This window comes from Phascolarctos cinereus, unplaced genomic scaffold (genome assembly GCF_003287225.1).
Source record: "Phascolarctos cinereus isolate Bilbo 61053 unplaced genomic scaffold, phaCin_HiC Scaffold_4;HRSCAF=312, whole genome shotgun sequence".
Lineage (NCBI taxonomy): Eukaryota > Metazoa > Chordata > Mammalia > Diprotodontia > Phascolarctidae > Phascolarctos > Phascolarctos cinereus.
The window spans coordinates 230038501-230058837 of record NW_027555847.1 but is presented as its reverse complement, the minus strand read 5'-3'; the positions used below and the strand labels follow the sequence as shown (position 1 = coordinate 230058837).

Genomic DNA, 20337 nt, shown 5'->3' with positions numbered 1-20337 from the left:
TCCCATGAACTTAAATCAGGTCAATTATTGAAGCCAAGAGCCTCAGAGGAAATGTAATCTTCTTTCTATCACATATGACTCTGACATAAAAGTATATGAAGGATTCTCATGCAGAATTTGACTAGATTTATTCTTCTTCACTCCAGGAGACAGAACTAGGCCTGATGAGTAGAAGTTGAAGAGTAGTTTCTGTTGGGTAAGAGTCAAAATTTGATGCCTTCTTAAGACCCATCCAAATCTTAAATTCTGTAATTCTGTAAAAACAGGGATGTGAGCAGATATGCAACCATATTTGCTTAGTAATCTGACCAAGTTTTAGGGCAAAAAGTATTGTAGGATCCTACAGTTGGTTTTTGTTTGTTTGTTTGTTTTTGTGTGTGTACCACATCTCACAGGGAATTCTTTGCAACTAGAAAACATCATGATTGTAGTGACTGTGGAGATGTAGGAGTGTTGTGATAGCTATCTTTTAGGAATTTGGAGGAGTTATTTTATACTGCCCTAGAGTGTGGAGCCACCCATCGTGGCTGCTAACCTATCTTTGCCAAGTGCCAGAAAGTCAAGTGGAGCTGTTGCCTCAGACCTCCTCCAGTGTCTCATCAATTTCTTTTCCCTCGTGAGAGAGGAGGCAAGAACAACGTCCCCCTTTCCCTCCAATCTAATGCTTTTCTTATTCCACTATCCACCTCTTCATGAAAAAAAACTAGTTCTCAATTACACCCCAATCTGTAGGTCCAGTCCCTCTTTCCCAAATCACAATGACATTCCCTCCCTATTTACATTCTACAAGGGGCAGACATGACCACTTGTGTTACTTGAATGAGCAAGTCACCAACTTTCAGTAAGATGGAGGACCACTAGGCCTTACTATCTGGCCCCATGCTGTGCCCTCCAGATCCCCAGAAATTTCCATTTTCCTTGCCAATGTTAAGTCTGCTTCTCATGTGCTCTTCCTGGTCACCACAGGTAGAGGCCTAGACAGCATTTCCAGAAGACTAAGAAGTATGATCCCCAAAACTGACTGTTGTTTATGGTCAGCAGTGGGTATAGCGTGGGAAAACTCAGGAGTCCAACTAATCCTAGAGTCGATAGCCACTCTCTCGCATGGCAGGCAGAGAGCCTTAGTCCCCATTACAGTTCTCCAGCCTTTTGCTTTTCAGTCCTGACAGGAAATCTTCAAGGGTAAAGGAAAGGGAAATGGGGGAACTCTAAGAAACTTTATGCCTGAGTCCAGATTCTACAAATCCACCAGTGTCTCATCAATTTCTTTTCCCTTGTGAGAGAGGAGGGAAGAACAATCCAAATTACCCTTTCATTCTCTTTTAATAATCATTATCATCACCCCTCAGCCCAGGGGAAAAATAATAATTCAACTAGATAATATGACATTGTGTGTGCATTAGTTACATTTGGTTTCTAGGGCCCTTTACTGTCTTCATTACCTTCCTCTGCTCACAGACTAGTGTATCTGTCACCTAAAATATGTCCCTAAGAGTCTCTGCTTCCTCCTTTTCTATACTCCCTCTTCAAATGATTTAGTATCCATTTTCAGTGTGTTTTCTGAATCATTCTGTTATTCTTGGGCCTTTGAGAATTTTCCAATTTTTCATTAGCATAGATAGTACTGCTGTGAATGTTTTTTTTTTTAAATAAATTACTTTTCTTTTTCTTCTAGTGTATTTCCTTAAGACTTCAATCCCCAAAATACAATGTCTAGGTCAAAGGATATGGGTAATTTTATAGGAGGAAAGAAAGTGGAAGGGAATAAGTATTTACATATTGCCCACTGCTAGCCAGGAACCATTACAAATATTACCTCATCTAATCTTCACAACCCTGTGAGGTAGGGGCTGTTATTGTCCCCATTTTATACCGTGCCACCCAGCTGCCTCATATATAAAGGCCCTTATTACAAATTAAACTATGTTGAGCAAAAATACAATGCTACTAGGATTGTGCCATCAAATGTGCCTATTTTGACACAGCACCACCAACATTATGTCCTATCATTTATTTTAAAATAAGTGCAAGCTTTAATATGCATAAAATAATATTTTATCATATTAATCTGCATTGTAAAATTGTTAGTAAATTTGTATTTTTTCATGAAATACTTTATTATCTTTGTGTATAAAGTGGATGCTTACCTCTTTTGGCTACTTACTGAGTAGAAATCAGGCATTGACCTCATATGTTTAACATCAGTTCTTTATTTTAGATATTACACTTTTATCAGTTATGTTTGTTAAAGTTTTTTTCCTGTTCTATTGCTTCCCTTGTGATTTTTAAAATTATATTTTGAGGCATAAAAGTTTGTCTTTTATGTGTTTGAATACAATCAACTTGCTTTTGATGATATCCTCCATTTCTTCAATAGCCAAGAGTTTATCTCTGCTCCACAGCTAGGATGAAAATATTATTGAAGTGCAGGCATATACTGCAAACTTTGAAGCAAATTTAACTGAGGTGTTTTTGAATTTAGATTAGAAGTAGTTTTGTGTCAACTTAAACCAAAAGTGCCTAGACAGATTTAAAGCAAAAACCATAGTAGTTCGAACCATAATACATATTGAACAGTGTAAGACTAGATGAATTGTTTGCCTACTCCAAAATAAGTGATTTATATGATTTTACTTTGAGATTCATAAGATGTTATTTTGTACAACCAGGTGACATAAACATGACTTTTTCTTCTTTTGCGAGGAGAAGAAAAAGATTGAGATCAGGATTGTGGTCTACATACCTACTGCTATGTGGTGATTTCTAATGGTATAGCCTCCAGTGTCTTGGCTGTATCATGGCCTCTAGTTTGAATGTAATTGCTCAAATAAATGGAGCTAGCTTGAAGTTAGAAATCATACTTTCAGATGGACATGTGAACATCTTATTGGGAACTTTGGTACCTTAGCTACCAATGCATATACACGGATATACATACATACATGCATACATAGGTAGATCATCTGTCTGTCTGTCTCGGCATGATGCAGTGGAAAGAGGGCTGGATTTGGTGTTATAGAAGCCACGTTCAAATCCTGGCTCTGACTCTTCTTATTTGTGTGATCTTGGGCAAATCACTTTGTTGACCTATTTCGCCTTCTATGAAGTGAAAGGTTTGGTCCAAGGGTGGGGAACCTGCAGCCTCGAGGCCACATGTGGCCATCTAGGTCTTTGACTGAATCCAAGTTTTACAGAACAAATCCTTTTATTAAGGGGATTTGTTCTATGAAGTTTGGATTCAGTTAAGGGCCTAGAGGGCCACATGCAGCCTCAAGGCTGCAGGTTCCCCACCCCTGGTTTGGTCTCACAAGGTCTCTTGCAGTTCTAAATCAATGATGATGATGATGATGATGATGATGTATGGTTCCATTCAGGAAGATTCATCTTTGTGAGTTCAAATCTTGCCTCAGACACTTACTAGTTGTGTGAGCCTCGGCAAGTCATTTAACCCTGTTTGTCTTAGTTTCCTCATTTGTAAAATCAGCTGGAGGAAGAAATGGCAAAACACTCCAGTATCTTTGTCAAGAAAACCCCAAATGGGCTCATAAAGAGTAGGGCAGGATTGAAAAGACTGAACAGCAACAAAAGTGTGTATGTGTGTGTGTGAAAGCAAAAGAATTCTACCTCTAACATATATATATTCCATTTACCCTCAAAACTCCTGTTATGGTTTCCCCCTTTATGATCTCCACGTTTAAAATTCCCTTCATCTCTTAAATGTTCAACTCTGGTGCCACCTTTAAACCTTTCCTGAATCCCTTAGCTAAAAGTTCTCTTGCCTTCTTCACATTTCTTGTAGCACTTTGGATCTCTGAATTTGCCCGCGTCATTAACTTTTATTGTCGTCAGTCACATACACATCTTATGCCCCTTATTCGATTATAATCTCACCCCCATTCCCTACTCCTATTGTTTCTAGTTGCCTTCACCAAAAATTTCATCCCCACTTACCTCTAAGTAGAGTCATGGGGCTAAATGTTTAACATTTGTGTCCATAACACACTTTTAAGTTTAAGCTGCATTATTATTATTATTTTCTCCATCACTTTCTTAAGAATAAACAATCAACGAAACAATAAACCAAACCCCAATTTGTAGTGTTTGCTGATTTCCCATATATTAACATTGACACTGAACATATGACAATTGGCTTTCTTGAACTTGTCGAAGCTGGCTTCAGGGCACCTCTGCCTCTAGCCTTCTCCATCTTATTGCTCTTGTACCCCAGGCCTTCTATGGTGCCCTGGAGAAATTCTATTCAATTGTGCCCAAACTTCCAAATCCTATTCACCACAGGCTGGGCAATATCTTCCACCTTCCTAATATTAATAGGAGAAAAGATAGTTAATAATCATTAATCTTAAGTTTCATATCAGAATCATATCTTGGGGAAAGAGGAGTGTGGAAGGGGAGAAGGGAAGACCTGGAGAGGAGAAAGGGGAACCTTCCTGAAATCTACATTAGTATCTGTTCTTCCTCAGCACAGTGAAAGAATAGATTCACCCTCTATGGGAACTGAACAGTGAGGTGGTCACCGTTTTTGTGTTTGTCCTAATAGCTGGACCACTGCTTGAGAACACTGCTTGTAAATGTTCTACAAACACTGCCCTGATCACATCACATCACTCCTGTACTCAAAAACTGTCAGTGGCTCATGATGGCTGGCCAAATAAAATGTGAAGTCCCTAGCCTGAGGCTCAGAGTCCACCAGTCTGGCTCTGATCTATCTCCCAGTCATCAACATTCTAGTCAGATGGGACTATTGCTCGTGTCTTCATGTCCTGCCTTCTCCTATCTCTTTGTCTCTGTTCATACTGTCTTTCCACATGTGTCTTTCCACCTCCCCTCTCTCGCTGTTGTCCTCACATTAAAAAACCCCAATTTTATTAAATGTTCAACTCTGGTGCCACCCCCTCCATGAAGCCTCTGCTGATATCCTCTGCTGAAAGTTCTCTTGCCCTCTTTAAATTCCTCATAGCATTTCCTGTTTTTAGCCTATATCATCATCTGTTTTGAATTGTAGTTATGCTTATACATTTCTTATACCCTCAATATTTAATTGAAACTACTTTGGGAGCAGAGGCTGTCATATTTTATGCCTAGAAAACTGCTCTTCAGTTAAGTCAATAAACATTTATTAGACACCTGCTATGTGCTAAGCACTGTGCTAAGTGCTGAGGGTACTACTGTTGTTCAGTCGTTTTTTCAGTCATGCCCAATTCTTTGTGACCCCATTTGGGGTTTCCTTGGCAGAGGTTCTGGAGTGGTTAGTCATTTCTTTCTCCAGCTCATTTTACAGATGAGGAAACTGAGGCAAACAGGGTTAAGTGACTTATCCAGGGTCACACAAGCTAGTAAGTGCCTGAGGCTAGATTTGAACTCAGGAAGATGTTTTCTTGATGCCAGGCCTGGTACTGTGCCATCTAGCTGCTCCTGCTGGAAATGCAAACAGAGGCACTTGCTTCAGCAGCACATATACGAAAATTGGAACGATACAGAGAAGATTAGCACGGCCCCTGACACACAAATTTATGAAGCATTCCATCTTTTTCAATGAAGGTGGGTGGGGAGGGAGGAAGGGAGAGGATTTGGAGCCCAAAATTTTAAAAACAAATGTTAAAAATTGTTTTTACATGCAACTGTGACATAAGATACAGGCAGTGGGGTATAGAAATCTATCCTGCCCTCAGGAAAATAGAAAGGGATAAGAAAAGGGGGGGGTGATAGAAGGGAGGGAAGATTGGGGGAAGAGATGTTCAGAATGCATGCCGTATTGGGGCAGGGGGAAGGGAGAGATGGGGAGAAAATTTGGAATTCAAAATCTTGTGCAAGTGAATGTTGAAAACTAAAAATAAATAAATACATTTTAAAAAAAGAAATACAAACATAGGCAAAAGACAGTCTGTTCTCAAGAAGCTTGTAGTTTAATCCAGATTTGTTTAATTGAATCGAATGTTTGAATCTCACTGTGTTTTAGGTCTTCTGGTCCCAGTTTGTGATGCTACTTCAAATCCTGCCTCAAATGCATGCCAGTTATTTTACACTGGGCAAGTGACTTACTCTCTCTCAGCCTCAGTTTCCTAATCTGTAAAATGAGGATAAATAAGAGTGCCTTCCTCAGGGTTGTTGTGGAGATCAAATGAAATACTACATGCAAATGCTTTGTAAAACTCAAAATGATATAGTAATAATGATATTATTATTATTACATAATTGCTATAGAAATACAAATAAATATAAACACTTATATGTACAAACATATTATTAACAGAAGCAGTCGTACAGGATCCAGTCTGTGAGCTGAGTAATCCTTTGTTGTTCCTCCTTGTTATAAAAAGAACTCACTCTCTTCTCGTACTGGGCTGAGTCCCATACACCTGACCCTCCAGCCTTTCTGCAGAGTTGCTCTGGAGTCAGGCTATCCCACAGAGGTATTTGGCACACTGTTGTGTCCATCCCATGCTGTGTGACTTGCATGCTTTTTGTTCCATTGAGGACCAGCATTCTAATGTGTAGATCACTGCAGGCAACATTTTGGATTTTACCCGTATCAGTCAACATTGTACCTGTGTAGGTGAAACTAATTCAAACAGTTCTGCAACATCTGATCTATTCTAATTCCATGCTCTTTATTATCTTGTTGATGCCAGTGCCCAAGATACATATATTCCATCACCTCTGTGGTGCTCTCCCAAGCCATACATGTCTGCTGTACCTTTTGGGTACCATTCATTTTGCAACTTCTTTTCCTCCCCTTTTAAAATCAACAATTACCTTGAAATCAACCTGCTCAAGTACTTTCTATAGTTGCTACAGCTTTTCTTCAAGCCCTGGGACCATATCTGCAAACAGGTCACAAGCAACAGAGGAAAGTAAATTCAAGAGGGGTTCTAAAGAGAAATGGGATATTTAATTATGTCTGTACTATTTGAGTGAAACTATTCAATGACTAAAGAAATAGTCTATGAAAAAGGCAGTAGATCATGTACAAGGTCAGGGGAGAGGAGAGGGGGAATCAGATATGGACCTATCCTACAAGTCCTTGTAATCTGTATTCATTTTTGTTTTAAATAGAAACTCTGATATCTTCCATGGAGGGAACTCCCACTGAGGAGACTGCCTCCAAAGATGTAGATCAGCACCTGGTCTGCAAATTAGAGGTCATAGCCTACTAAATTATGAATAGCTATGGACAAGGACTATGTTATATGATTCAGAGATGAATCCCCCATGGTGCCTTTTACATAGCAGGCAACTGAATAAATATTTAGTGAATGAATAAATGATTCTTTGTTCACTGTGTGGGAGCCAAAGGCAGGGATAAGAAAACTGGCATGAGAAAGAGGAGAAAGAAATAACAACAAAAAAAATTTCTAAAAAGTTTGTGGGTTTGTGGTTTATGTATTATTCTTTAATTTAAAAGGGTCTTGCTATACATTCTCAATAAATATCAGACAGCTAGGTGGTATAGTCAGTGGATAGAGCATTGGGCCTTGAGTTAGGAAGACCTGAATTCAAATTCAGCCTCAGACACTTACTAACCACATGACCTTGAACAAGTCACTTAACCTCTTTTGCCTATTTTCCTTTTAATCAAAACTTTCCTTTTTTGACTCCCTTGGAGGACCATTTTGAAACTAAAAAAAAAAACCCAACAACACACAATTGCTAAAAATCAAGCGTTGGCACAGAAGCAAATATATCAAAACACATTGATTCACACAAATAAGATCCCTGATCTCATCTCCCTCATTCTTAAAAATACTTGTTTCTCCAATACTTTTCTGTCTATTCTCTAGATCTACTTGCTCTCTGTGGCCCCACCCAAATTCTTCTTTCCTTCTCTTCCCCAAGGACTATTTTTTTCTTTTTCTTTTTTTCCCTACAGTGATATCCTATGGGTATCTGGAGTAAAGCAAATAGTTTTATATATGTATTAGGATAAATGGTAGTTATCTCTTACCAAAGCAATGATATTCCCTGTTATACTTTAAATGGCACTTTCTGGATAAGACTCCTTGAACCTCTTGTTTCATTCATTCAAATGAACATTTATTAGCTTTTTATTCCATGCAAGATATTTTGCTAGTCCTGTGGGGAATAGAAAGATAAACAAATCATGCTCGTTGCCCTCATGGAACATAAGTCTAAAAAGGATGATAAAAATATAGCTAACTTTAAATGCAACATGATAAAATTCATGAAAGGTATAAACAACATACCATGTGATTCTAAGAGTGATCCATTCCAGCTGGGAGAATCAGGCAAGGCTTCCTAGAAAAGGTGGCATCTAAGCTGGGTAGGATAGTTGGAAAATGAATGAGTGGAGAGGTTCCAGGTAGAAGAGCAGAAAGAAGGCAGTAGGAAAACAATGATATCTCTTCATTTTGACTGAAGAAGCAGAGAATTTTAGAGGGCCCTACTTGGATTTCTAATGCCGTAAAACTCATCTGTCATGAAACCAGTAATAAAAACACCATTTACATTTGCAAAGAAACTCATAGATTGAACGTCATCACCTAGAAGAACAAAGCCGCATAGCCTGCCTGCTAGTAGAACAAATAAGATTCATACTCCTCCTGTTTGTGGATTCCTCATTTTATGCAGTCACAATTAAGTTAGACTCAAATAGATTCTTTCATTGTAGAGGTCACAGTCTTCCTTTCTGGTTCATTGTTTACACTCTGAAAGAAAGTGTAGGCAAAGAATGAAACAAACAAAAAAAAGAGTAATAAGGTTTGACCTCCTTCTTAGATGAACAAGTCTTAATCTTTTTTTTTGTTTTGTTTTGTCGGAAGTGGGGTAAATGTGCCTGGTGGAGAAAGACTAAGAATTGAGTTTATGCTTTCTGTAGTCACTAAAGTAAAAAATAATTTTGTTAGTTTAAGGGTATTACTTCAAACACAATACTGAAATATACACCACTAATGGCCCTGTTATATTTCACTCACTTCTTAATATCGGAGGGCTAACAGTTTGTATTTTTAGAGAGCTCTCTAATTTGCAAGGCACTTTCCTTACAAAAACCCTTGGAAGTAGGTTGAACAAATGTTATCTCCATTTTATTGATGGAGGAACTAAGATTCAGAGTTGAAACGACTTGCTCTATATCATATGGGTACTTAACAGCAGAGCCAGAGCTCAAATCTAGGTCCTAATTCCAAGGGTAATAGTAGTTCTAATTTCTATTAAGCATTACAAACTGCCTATCTCACAACAAGAAGTGGCCCTTCTCCTCCTCAATGTCAACCCCTCTATTTTTTGTTCTTCATCCCACACCTTTCTGCCTCCTTTTGTTCATCCCTTCTGTCTTATTTTCAGTCTCTCACTATCGACTGGCTTCCCCCTCTCCCCCCCCATGCCTATAAACATGCCCAGCTCTTCTTCATTTTATGAAACCAACTCTTCTTCATTTTGTGTTCACTTGACCTTATCATCCCTTCAACCTTCATCCTGTTGTCTTCTCTCTTTTCTTCCTTTCATAGCCAAATTGCTAGAAAAAAGCTGTCTCTCCTCTTTCTGTCCTGTTGTTCACTTCTTAATGCCTTTTCATCTGGTTTCCAATGTCATCAGTTGATTGAAACTGCTCTCTCCAAGGTCATCTCTTAATTGCCAAATCCGAAGGCCTTTTTTCAGTCTTCAACCTTCTTGACCTTCCTGAAGTATTTGACACTGTCGACCACCCCTCCTTTTGGATACTTTTTTTTCCCTCAGGGTTTTCATGACACTAATCTCTCCTGGTTCCCCTTCTCTTTATCTGAGTCTCCTTTGATGGAATATTATCGTTATCTTCCCCCTTGTGTTCAGGTATTCCTCAGTGCTCTGGCCTGGGCCTCATCTCCTCACACTTTCTCGGTGGTCTCATCAGCTCGCATAGGTTCAATGATCTTGTCTATGCAGATGACCCCCAGATCTTTAGCCATCGTTTCTCACTTGAGCCCTGCTTCTCCATCAACTACCAATTAGGCATTTCCAATTACATGTCTTAGAAACAACTAAAACCCAACACGTCCAAAGCACAATTCATTACCCCTAACTCCTCATTCTTGTTGAAGATACCACCATCTTTGCAATCACCCAGGGTCATTAGCATAATCCATGACACCTTGGCTGTCTCTCACTCCCCATATCCAATCCACAACCACTTCTACCTCACTACCCAAACCCACTAATTTGTCAGGGCTTGTTGGTTCTACCTCGACAAGATCTTTCACATTTATCTCCATTTCTACACCCACAGAGTCATCACTCTGATACAGGACCCTTTTCATCTCTCACTTAGATTGTTGCAGTCACCTCTTAAGTGGTCTCTCTGTCTCTAGTTTCTCCCCTTAGACGCCAAAAATGATACTTCTAAAGAACAGATCTCGACTATCTCACTCTCTTGCTCAAAAATCTCTAGTGGCTCCCTGTTGCCTTTAACATAAAACACAAACACTTCTGTTTGGCATTTAAAGCCCTTCACAATCTGCCTTAAGCCTACCTTTCTGGCTCTGCGTGAAATCTCTACAAAGAGGGAAGGACTTCCAGACCTGGGGATACAAGTTAAACCTCGTCACACATATTTCTTACACGTGTACCTCACTACCATTATGATCTAAGTTTACGCCTATGCCCCCCATGGATGTATTTGTGGGAAGGAGTCAACTAGGTTCTTAGGAGGTTTTGTATTGACTGTCTTCACCATGTTATCTGAAAGTAGTAGTAGTAGTTGTAATTGTAGTAGTAGAAGTAGCAGCAGCAGAAGTCATAATAGTAGTAGCAGCAGTAGCAGAAATAGTAGCAGTAGTAGTAGTAGTAGCAGTAGCAGAAATAGTAGCAGAAGTAGTAATAGTAGTAGCAGCAGTAGTAGCAGAAGTAGTAGTAGTAGTAGCAGAAGTAGTAGCAGCAGTAGCAGAAATAGTAGCAGAAGTAGTAGTAGTAGAAGCAGTAGCAGAAGTAGTAGTAGCAGTAGTAGCAGTAGTAGTAGAAGTAGTAGTAGTAGTAGTAGTAGTAGTAGTAGTAGTAGTAGTAGTAGCAGAAGTAGTAGTAGTAGTAGTAGTAGTAGTAGTGGTGGTGGTAGTAGTAGTAGTAGTAGTAGTAGCAGTAGCAGCAGTAGTAGTAGCAGTAGTAGCAGTAGTAGTAGTAGTAGTAGTAGTAGTAGCAGAAGTAGTAGTAGTAGTAGTAGCAGAAGTAGTAGTAGTAGTAGCAGAAGTAGTAGTAGTAGCATCAGCAGCAGTAGCAGTAGTAGCTGCCCTCTGGAAATCCAACAAGCAAGTCCAGACATCATGCTCGTGATGTCATTGGTCCTCTTCAAGAGCAAAGGACAAGCAACAGCCCTTCCAGGCTTAACCTTCCAGAAAACATGAGATATCTCTGAGGCTCAAATCAAATGCAGGCGCCTATCTTGATCTCTCCATTTGCTAATGCTTTACTCAAGAAATTACTTTGTATATAATCAGTCAATAATCAATCAACATTTATTAAGTGCCTACTATGTGCCAGGCCCTGTGCTAAGTGATGGGGATATAAAAGGAGGGAAAAGTTCTCAAGGAGCTTACAATCTAATGGGGGAGAAATCATGCCAACAGATATATACAAAGTGAGTGTTATATAGGATAAAAGGAAAGAGTTAAAAGAAGGAAGGCTTCTTATAGAAGGTGGGATTTTAGTAGGGACTTAAAAGAAGCCAAAGAGGTCAGTAGTCAGAGGGAGAGGGAGAGCATGCCAAGCATGAGGGGCAACCAGAGAAAATGCCAGGAGAGGGAGTGTCTTCTTTGAGGAACAGTCAGGAGGTCAGTGTCACAGGATCAAAGAGTATGTGTGGAAGTGTAAGTTGACAGAAGATTAAAAAGATAGGAAGGGACTAGGCTACAAAGAGCTTTGAAGGCCAAACTGAGCATTTTGTATTTGATCCTGGAAGCAAGAGGAAGCCACTAAGTAGGGGGTGACATGGTTGGGCCTGTGCTTTAGGAAAATCACTTTGGTGACTTAATGGAGAATGGATTGCAATGAGGAGAGAGTCAAGTCATGCAGACCCATCCGAAGGTTATTGCAATAACCCAGGCATGAGGTGTTGGGGACCTGCCCTAGACTGGTGATAGTGTCAGAGGAGAGAAGAAGACTTATTCGAGAGATGTTGAGAAGATGAAATGGACAGGCCTTGGCAACAGCTTGGATTTGACAAATATCCACTATGAAGATATCAGAGACAGTGAGGAATTCAGGATGACTCCTAGATTGGGAGCTGAGAGACTGGGAAGATGGTGTTGCCCTCTACAATAACCGGGAGATAGGAAGGGGGAGGATATAGGGGGAAAGATAATGAGTTCTGTTTTGGACATATTGAGTTTAAGATGTCTAGTTCAAGATGTCTGAAAGGCAGCTAGAGATGACAGATTGGAGATCAGCAGAGATATGGGGGCAGGAAAGGTAGATTTGAGTATCATTAGCATAGAAATTATAATCAAACCCATGGGAACTGATGAGATCACCAAGTGAAGTAGCATAGAGAAGAGAAGAGGCTTAGGACAGAGCCCTGAGGGACAAATACCTACAGTAAAAGTGCTGGATGAAGATCCAGCTAAGGAGACTGAGAAAGGGTGATGAGAAAAGTAGGAGGAGCACCAGGATAGAGTGGTGTCCCAAAAACCTAGAGAGAAGAGAGTATCGAGGAAGAGAGAGGGATAAACAGTGTCAAAGTTCTGCAGAGAGGTCCAGGAGATGGAGGATCCAGAAAAGGCCACTGGATTTGGCAACTAAGATCATTGATAATTTGGGAGAGAGCAATTTCCATGGAATGATAAGGTCGGAAGTCAGATTATAAGGAGTTGGGAAGAGAGTGAGAGGAGAGAGAATGGGGGCACTTATTGCCTTTTCTGATGGCCTTTTTTTTTTTTTGGTGAGGCACTGGGGGTTAAGTGACTTGCCCAGGGTCACACAGCTAGTAAGTATCGAAGGCCAGATTTGAACTCAGGTCCTCCTGACTCCAGGGCCGGTGCTCTCTCTGCTGTGCCACCTAGCTGTCCCCTCTGATGGCCTTTTTGAGGAGTTTAGCTACACAGGGCAGAAGATATATAGAGTGATAGCAAGGATGGAAGGATAAAGTGAGAGTTTTTTCAGGATAGGGGAGATGTGGGCATGTTTGTAGGCAGTAGGAAATGAGACAGTAGACAGGGAGAGATTGAAAATAAATGAAAGGATGGGAATGATAGGAGTGGGAAAATGGAGGGGGGAGGGGAATCTGTTGGAAGAGAAGGGATGGAATGGGACCCCTTGAGCAGGTACAGGGGTTAGCCTCAGTGAGGAGTAAGGCCCACTTCATCATGTGAAACAGGGCTTAAGGAGGAGATAGTGGCAGGTGGCACCTGAATGAGAGGAGGTGAGGAAGAGGGGAGAAGAGGGAGCTCTCAGTGAATGGCCTCAATTTTTTCCCTGTAAAACAGGAGACAAGTGTTTTCTATTGTTGTTTTCTATTAAGAGAATAAATAAAAACTCCTTTAGGGTACAGACTGCTTCCTACTTGGGTCTTTCTATCCCCAGTGCCTAGTGTAGTGTCTGGTACATTGTAGGCTCCTAATAAATGTTCATCAACTGAACAAACAACTCTTTGAGGCACCCAACATAAATAGCGTTTGCCTTTGCTTACAGATGTGAGGATCCAAATGCACTGACTTATCCAAGGTCAAACAACTCAGGGCAGAGCTGGGACTGCAACCTCAGAACCCCTGATACCAAATCCATCATTTCAACTACTATACCATACTCAGGGGCTAGTGCCTATTTCCCCTTACTGTAGTTGAAAGCCACAGAATCAGAACTATCCCATCATCAGTTTCTTCTCTGAGATTCTAAAACGATCTGATTTCTTCACTTCTCTGAACCTTTACTGAGTCTCTTCTATGAGATAATAATAATAATAATACTTATGTAGTATTATAAGTTTTGGAAAGTACTTTACAAAGTACTTTACAATTTTATCCTTACAAAAACTCTAGGAGGCAAGGGAAGGGATATTATTATTCCCATTTATAGATGGGTAAACTGAGCCTGGGAGAGGTTAAATGACTTGCCCAGGATCACAGAGCAATCTGAGGCAGGATTAGAATTCAGGCCTTTCTGACTCTGACAGTCTGTCCACTGGGCTACCTAGCTGCCTCTCTGCCTTTATAAATTAGTCTAGAGGTCAAAGCATGCCTCTACTGTTGATCGCCATGCTCCTAAAGGCAAATCTGATAAATGACTCTGAAGCTTTGTTTAAAAAAATCTACACATATTTTTATGTAGAAACTACATAAAACACAAAACAAACCATTTAACCATTATGAGCAAAACCAGTTTCTTCACAGGGCATACATCATCTATTCTCCACATTTTCTGAACTTTCAGAGTGGCATTAGGTCTTGGGGAGTGCAATGGAGGCTGGTCAGTTGTAGCAGGTGTGTATGCACTGTCTATGTGGAACAGCTAATTGGAGCCTCTCATTGTCCATCACCATGGAAACCAGTGCTAGGAGCAGAAACAGGCAGGAAACACCATCTGGTTTTAAAAACACACACACACACACACACACACCCCTTCCCATATTGAACTTACTTTTATAAGCGACAGAATTAACATCATCTATTCTCAGTGCACCAGCCCAAAATAATCTGTGGAGAATTTCTTTGATTTTTCTTAGTCACTTCAGGCACCATCCATCAGTTATCACTTCCAGTTTGCAAGGAAAAATATGTTTAATCTAAATTAATAAACTGAAGTCTTTTCATCATAAAAACAATTTTCAGACAAAAAGTACATTATATTTTACTCAGGCCGGACAGATACACACAGGGCTGTACTGGAGCCAGCTCAGACAGGCTCTCAAGAAATGATTGTTAAATTTTCAATGGAAGGATTTACACCTCAGAAATCAGCACATATTACAAATCAGTCCTTGATTTATGTTTTGTTGACTGTCTATTCTTAAGAAAATCACAGAGAAAATGTTAATAATGCAGATTAAACTTTTTTTGGGGGGGCAGCAGTCAGGGATTACACAGCTAATAAGTATCTAAGGCCAGATTTGAACTCAGGGCCTCCTGACTCCAGGGCTAGTGCTCTATTCACTGCACCTGCATCCAGCTGCCCCTAATGCAGATTAAACTTAAAAGTTTTCCCCAAAAGAGATGATTATAAACCTTTACTAGCACACCTTTGGGTACATTACATGTGGATGGAGGCAGGGGCCCTAGATACTGGTACAAAGAATGAAGATACCTTGTAGTACAACTCAGTCTTACCAGAAGTCATAGGACTGAACGTGATATTATCATGTGAATAAGGTCACTATAGTCATTCACTCATTGAGTCAACAAATATTTGAATGACTACCATAGGAGTGTGTAGTGCGTGGGCAGCATGCGCTGGCATATTCCTGGCCCCATCTCTATGTGAGCTGATAGTGCTTACTACATGTGGGATGATGGAGACCATAAAGTACCCCTCACATACACACACACACACACACACACACACACACACACACACACACATACATACCTATAGGAGGTAACAGATAATACCAATGTAATGTATGTTATCGCCATGTGAGAAGTAATATTCCTTATAATAATATATTATTATATATTTATTTTATGTATCATTATATATAACATACTATTATATAATATACTATTATATAATATATTATCATGTATTACATATTTATAAATAATAATAATAATCCCTTATCATAAAGAATAAAAAAGAGTTGAAAATGAATCAATGTCAACCTCAGGGGGGGTATTGTAGGTCTGACTCAGCCGCCTAGTGCTTCAGGTTCAGAATTAGAAGGAAATGAGACATCCATATCATCTAACAATTTCCATTTACATAGCCATGAGAAGGAAAGGATATTCAGCAAAGATACAGCACTGATTCAGTCTGGCCCAGCTTCTATGGCTCTTTGTTGCCCAGGCTGTTCTACCAGTTAGAAGATTAAAGAAGGAGCTCCTGATCCCCCATGCACCACTTTTGTATTTAGGCCATCAGGAAACTACACCAAGTATTCAAGCCTTAGTCCTCCTAGCAATTAATTGATCATCAAGGACAGCTTCAATATTTTTTTTGTTTGTTTTTAGCCTCAACATTTTAAAAGAAAAAACTAGTCTACACAGTACTCCTACACAAAAGATTTTTTTTTATGGAGTTCCATAAGACTTTGTTTTTGGCTCTCTTCTGTTAGACATTTTAATCAATAACCTGATGAAGGCAAGGATGCTATGTTTATCAAATTTGTGGAAAAAAATCTGGGAGGAATATCTAACACACTGAATGACAAAATCATGATTCAAAAAAACTCTCAGCAAGCTGAAATGATGGACTAAACCCAAGAAGATGAAATTTAATAGGGATAAACAGAAAACCCTACACTTACTTTTTTTTTAATCAGCTGCACAGATACATGATGGAAAAGAGGAGCCCTGACAACAGTTCCTCGAAAAAGATCTGAAAGTTTTAGTGAGCTGCAAGTTCAGTGAGAGTCAACACTGACATGGCAGGCAGAACAGCTAATGCAATCCTAAACCACATTAAGAAAAGCAAACGGTACCCAGGACGAGGTAGGTGATAGTCCCTCTGTGCTTTGTTCTGTCCAGACCAGATTTGAAATATCATGTTCACTTCCAGGACACTGATAAGCCAAGACACCTGGAGAGGAAAACCCAGTTGGTGACCAAAATAATACCATTCAAATGTCAGAGGAAAGAAAATCAGAATGCTTAGAAAAGAAAAGAGTTTAGGGCAGCGTGATGGACTTTTTTGAAGACCTGTCATATGGATAAAATATTAATCTTACTTGGTCTAAAAACACATTGGAGAAATGGCTAGTAGTTGAAGATAGGCTTCTTAGGAGGAAAAAAGAAAACTTCCCAACCATCAGAACTTTCTAAAAGTTAGAATAGGAACTAGTAACTTCCCTTATTGCTGGATGTCTTTGAGAAGAGGCTGGATAAGCACTTTTCAGAGAAGCTATGAAGGTTGGATTAGATGACCTGTGAGATCTCTTTCAATTCTGAAATTTTATAATTCTATGTGATATTTGTTGAATTGATTTTAAATTCTCATTCTTGTTCATCTCTTCAGTGCAGCCATCATGTCTCTGCTGATGACTCATCAATTTTTAATTCCATTATCAACTTTTCTTCTAAGGTCCAGCACAGCACTTCCAAGTCTCTCCTTGAAACCCCCAGTCAATGCCTCAAACTTGCATGTAAAAAACTGAACTCATCATCTTCCTTCCAAATCACCTCTTCTTCCTAATTTCCTTCTTAAATGTTGCCACCAATCTCCAGGTTACTAGGATTGAAACCTCAAAACAACCTTTGATTTTCCCTTTCTGTCTTGTTTTTCACTATTTGTTCCTAAATTGTGTCATTTCTATCTCTTCAGTCTTTTTTATAACCTCCCCCCTCTCACTACTTCTATTTTGATTTACGTCCTACTGTCTCTTAAAAAAAAGTTTTAGTGATGTATTTTGGTAAACATCATTCTCACTCCATGAGAGATTGTTTATAACAAAGTAAAACAATTAAGCAAATCTAACAACACAGTGGCCTCATATGATATCCCCCCCAACAATTGGTCTCCCTGAATCTATCCCCCTCTTCTCTTATACATTGATATATTGTTCTAAGATAATCAATATCAGAGACCCAGAGACATACGTATACATCCAAGTCAAGACAATAGCTATTATCCTACTAAGCTCCTACTATGTACCAGTCATTGTGATAAGCACTGGGGATACAAGGAAAGGCAAAACAACAGTCCCTGCTCTGAAGCTTCTCTTTCTTTTCCTAGGTTATAGACAGAATTGTACCAATCAGATATTCCTTTCTGCCATGGCTTTGTAATCCCAGTCCCCAGAATGCTGATATGTCTCTCTATGGATTGGTACAGGACTCAGTGCTCACAGCCTCACTAGAGCTAACTAGCTCCATAGGCAGAAGTCATCTGCCTTGAAAGGCCTGGCCAAGACCTCAGTACCCATAACCTAACACAGAACTGACTCTCAGGTCACCCATTTGGAGACTCTTTCTTTCTTATACTAACTCTCAAGTATTAATTGCCCACCTAGCATACACTGAATAAGTAATCCACATCCTCCATTACGTCTCTCACACGCCATTCTCCTTCAGTCAGTTAATAACTGCTCCTCACTCTATCACAAACGTAACAAAGGGGTAGTTTTCACTACCTACATGACTAATGATCAGGAGAATATCTTGGTGCTCTCTTACAGCGTGAGTGGGAATAAAATGACTCTGAACAGCTGGGTAAATGTTGAGTCTTGCCTACACAGCTGTTTTGTCTTCCCCTGGAATTCTCAACCACAAACCACATACAGCTCACAGACGCTTAGGATTTAGAGTTAGGAGGAATATTTGAGATTAACCAGTCTAATGATTATATTTTATAGATGAGTCAATGCCCAGCTCCACTCAGCCCCATATCCCCTCATCTTGTCCACAGCACTAGCATGAAAGACTTCATCAAATGCTTTGTTCAAATACAGGTTGTGTCAATGGCATTCCCCTGATCTACCTATCAAAAAATCAAATGAGGTTAGTATGTTATGACCTATTTTTGATAAAGCAATGCTATGTTTTAATGATCATGACTTCCCTTTCTAAATGATTACTAACTATTCTTCTAACAATACATTCTAGAATTTTACTATGAATAGAAATCACACTGACTCATCTAAATTTTTTAGGTCTCTACTCTTTCCCATTTTTTTTATTAATTTATTTTGATTTATCAACAATTACTTCCATAAGCTTTTGAGTTTTAAATTTTCTCCCCCTCCCTCCCCCCCTTCCTCCTCAAGATGGTGCACAATCTGATATAGGCTATACATATACATTCCTATTAAACATATTTTCACATTAGTGATGATGTGAGTAAGAATTAGAACCAATAGGAGGAACTACCTGAAAGAGGAAACAAAACACAACAGAAAAAAAAATAGCAAATAGTATGCTTCGATCTGCATTCAAACTCCAAAGTTCTTTCTTTGAATGTGGATAGCATTTTCCATCATGAGGCCTTTGAAGATGTCTCAGATCCTTGTATTGCTGAGAAGGGTTAAGTCTATCAATATTAGTCATCCTTCAATGTGGCTGTTACTGGTTCTGCTCACTTCACTCAGCCTCAGTCCATACAAGTCTTTCCAGGTTTTTCTGAAGTCTGCCTGCTCATCATTTCTTATAGCACAATAGTATTCCATTACATTCATATACCACAACTTGCTCAGGCATTCCTCAGTTGATGGGTATTCTCTCAATTTCCAGTTCTTTGCCACCACAAAAAGAGCTGCTATAAATATTTTTGTACACGTGGGTCCTTTTCTCATTTGTATGATCTCATTGGGATACAGCCCTAGAAGTGCTATTGCTGGATCAAAGGGTATGCACATTTTCTATAGCCCTTTGGGTATAGTTCCAAATTGCTCTCCAAAATGGTTGGATCATTTCACAACTCCACCAACAATGCAGTAGTGTTCCAATTTTCCCACATCTTCTCCAACATTTATCATTTTCCTGTTTTGTCATTTGGCCAATCTGATAGGTGTGATGTGGTACCTCAGAGTTGTTTTGATTTGTATTTCTCTAATCAAGAGTGATTTGGAGCATTTTTTCATATGACTAGAGATGGCTTTAATTTCTTCATCTGAGAACTGTCTGTTCATATCCTTTGACCATTTATCAATTGGGGAATGACTTGTATTCTTATAAATTTGACTTAATTCTCTATATATTTTAGAAATGAGGCCCTTATCAGAGAGACTGGTTGTAAAAATTCTTTCCCAATTTTCTACTTTCCTTCTAATCTTGGTTGCATTGGCTTTGTTGTGCAAAAACTTTTCAATTTAATGTAATCAAAGTTATCCATTTTGCATTTCGTAATGTTCTCTCCTATTTGGTCATGAATTCTTCTCTTCTCCATAAATCTGATAGGTAAACTTCCTTGCTCTCCCAGTTTGCTTACAGTATCAGCCTTTATATCTAAATCATGAACCCATTTTGACTTTATTTTGGTATATGGTGTGAGATTTTGGTCTATGCCTAGTTTCTGCCATACTCTTTTCCAGTTTTCCCAGCAGTTTTTTTCAAATAGTGAGTTCTTCTCCACTACTCTTTTCAATTTTTTTAAAAAAATAGAATAATCATCTTCAGTACTGTAGCATCTCCCCAGCCCACTGTGGTTTTTCTTTCTTTTTTTTTGTTGTTATTATTGTTGTTGTTTTTTGGTGAGACAGGGTTAAGTGACTTTCCCAGGGTCACACAGCTAGTAAGTGTCAAGTATCTGAGGCTA

General features: G+C 39.3%; 1 long non-coding RNA gene and 1 pseudogene across 3 annotated transcripts; one reads left to right on the top strand and one right to left on the bottom strand.

The window, feature by feature from the left end:
* Positions 1–4104: 4104 nt before the first annotated feature.
* Positions 4105–14441, bottom strand: LOC144456658 (uncharacterized). Of its 3 annotated transcripts, none has more exons than XR_013485669.1 (6): positions 14335–14441; positions 8575–8684; positions 8223–8295; positions 7964–8091; positions 6775–6842; positions 4105–4319 (listed from the first exon to the last, which is right to left on the bottom strand). It is a non-coding gene; the product is annotated as an uncharacterized LOC144456658 (long non-coding RNA). The 3 variants fall into 3 exon arrangements; XR_013485670.1 differs by lacking the exon at positions 4105–4319 and adding an exon at positions 5929–6085; XR_013485671.1 differs by lacking the exon at positions 8575–8684.
* Positions 5459–5551, top strand: LOC144457256 (U6 spliceosomal RNA; annotated as a pseudogene).
* Positions 14442–20337: the final 5896 nt, after the last annotated feature.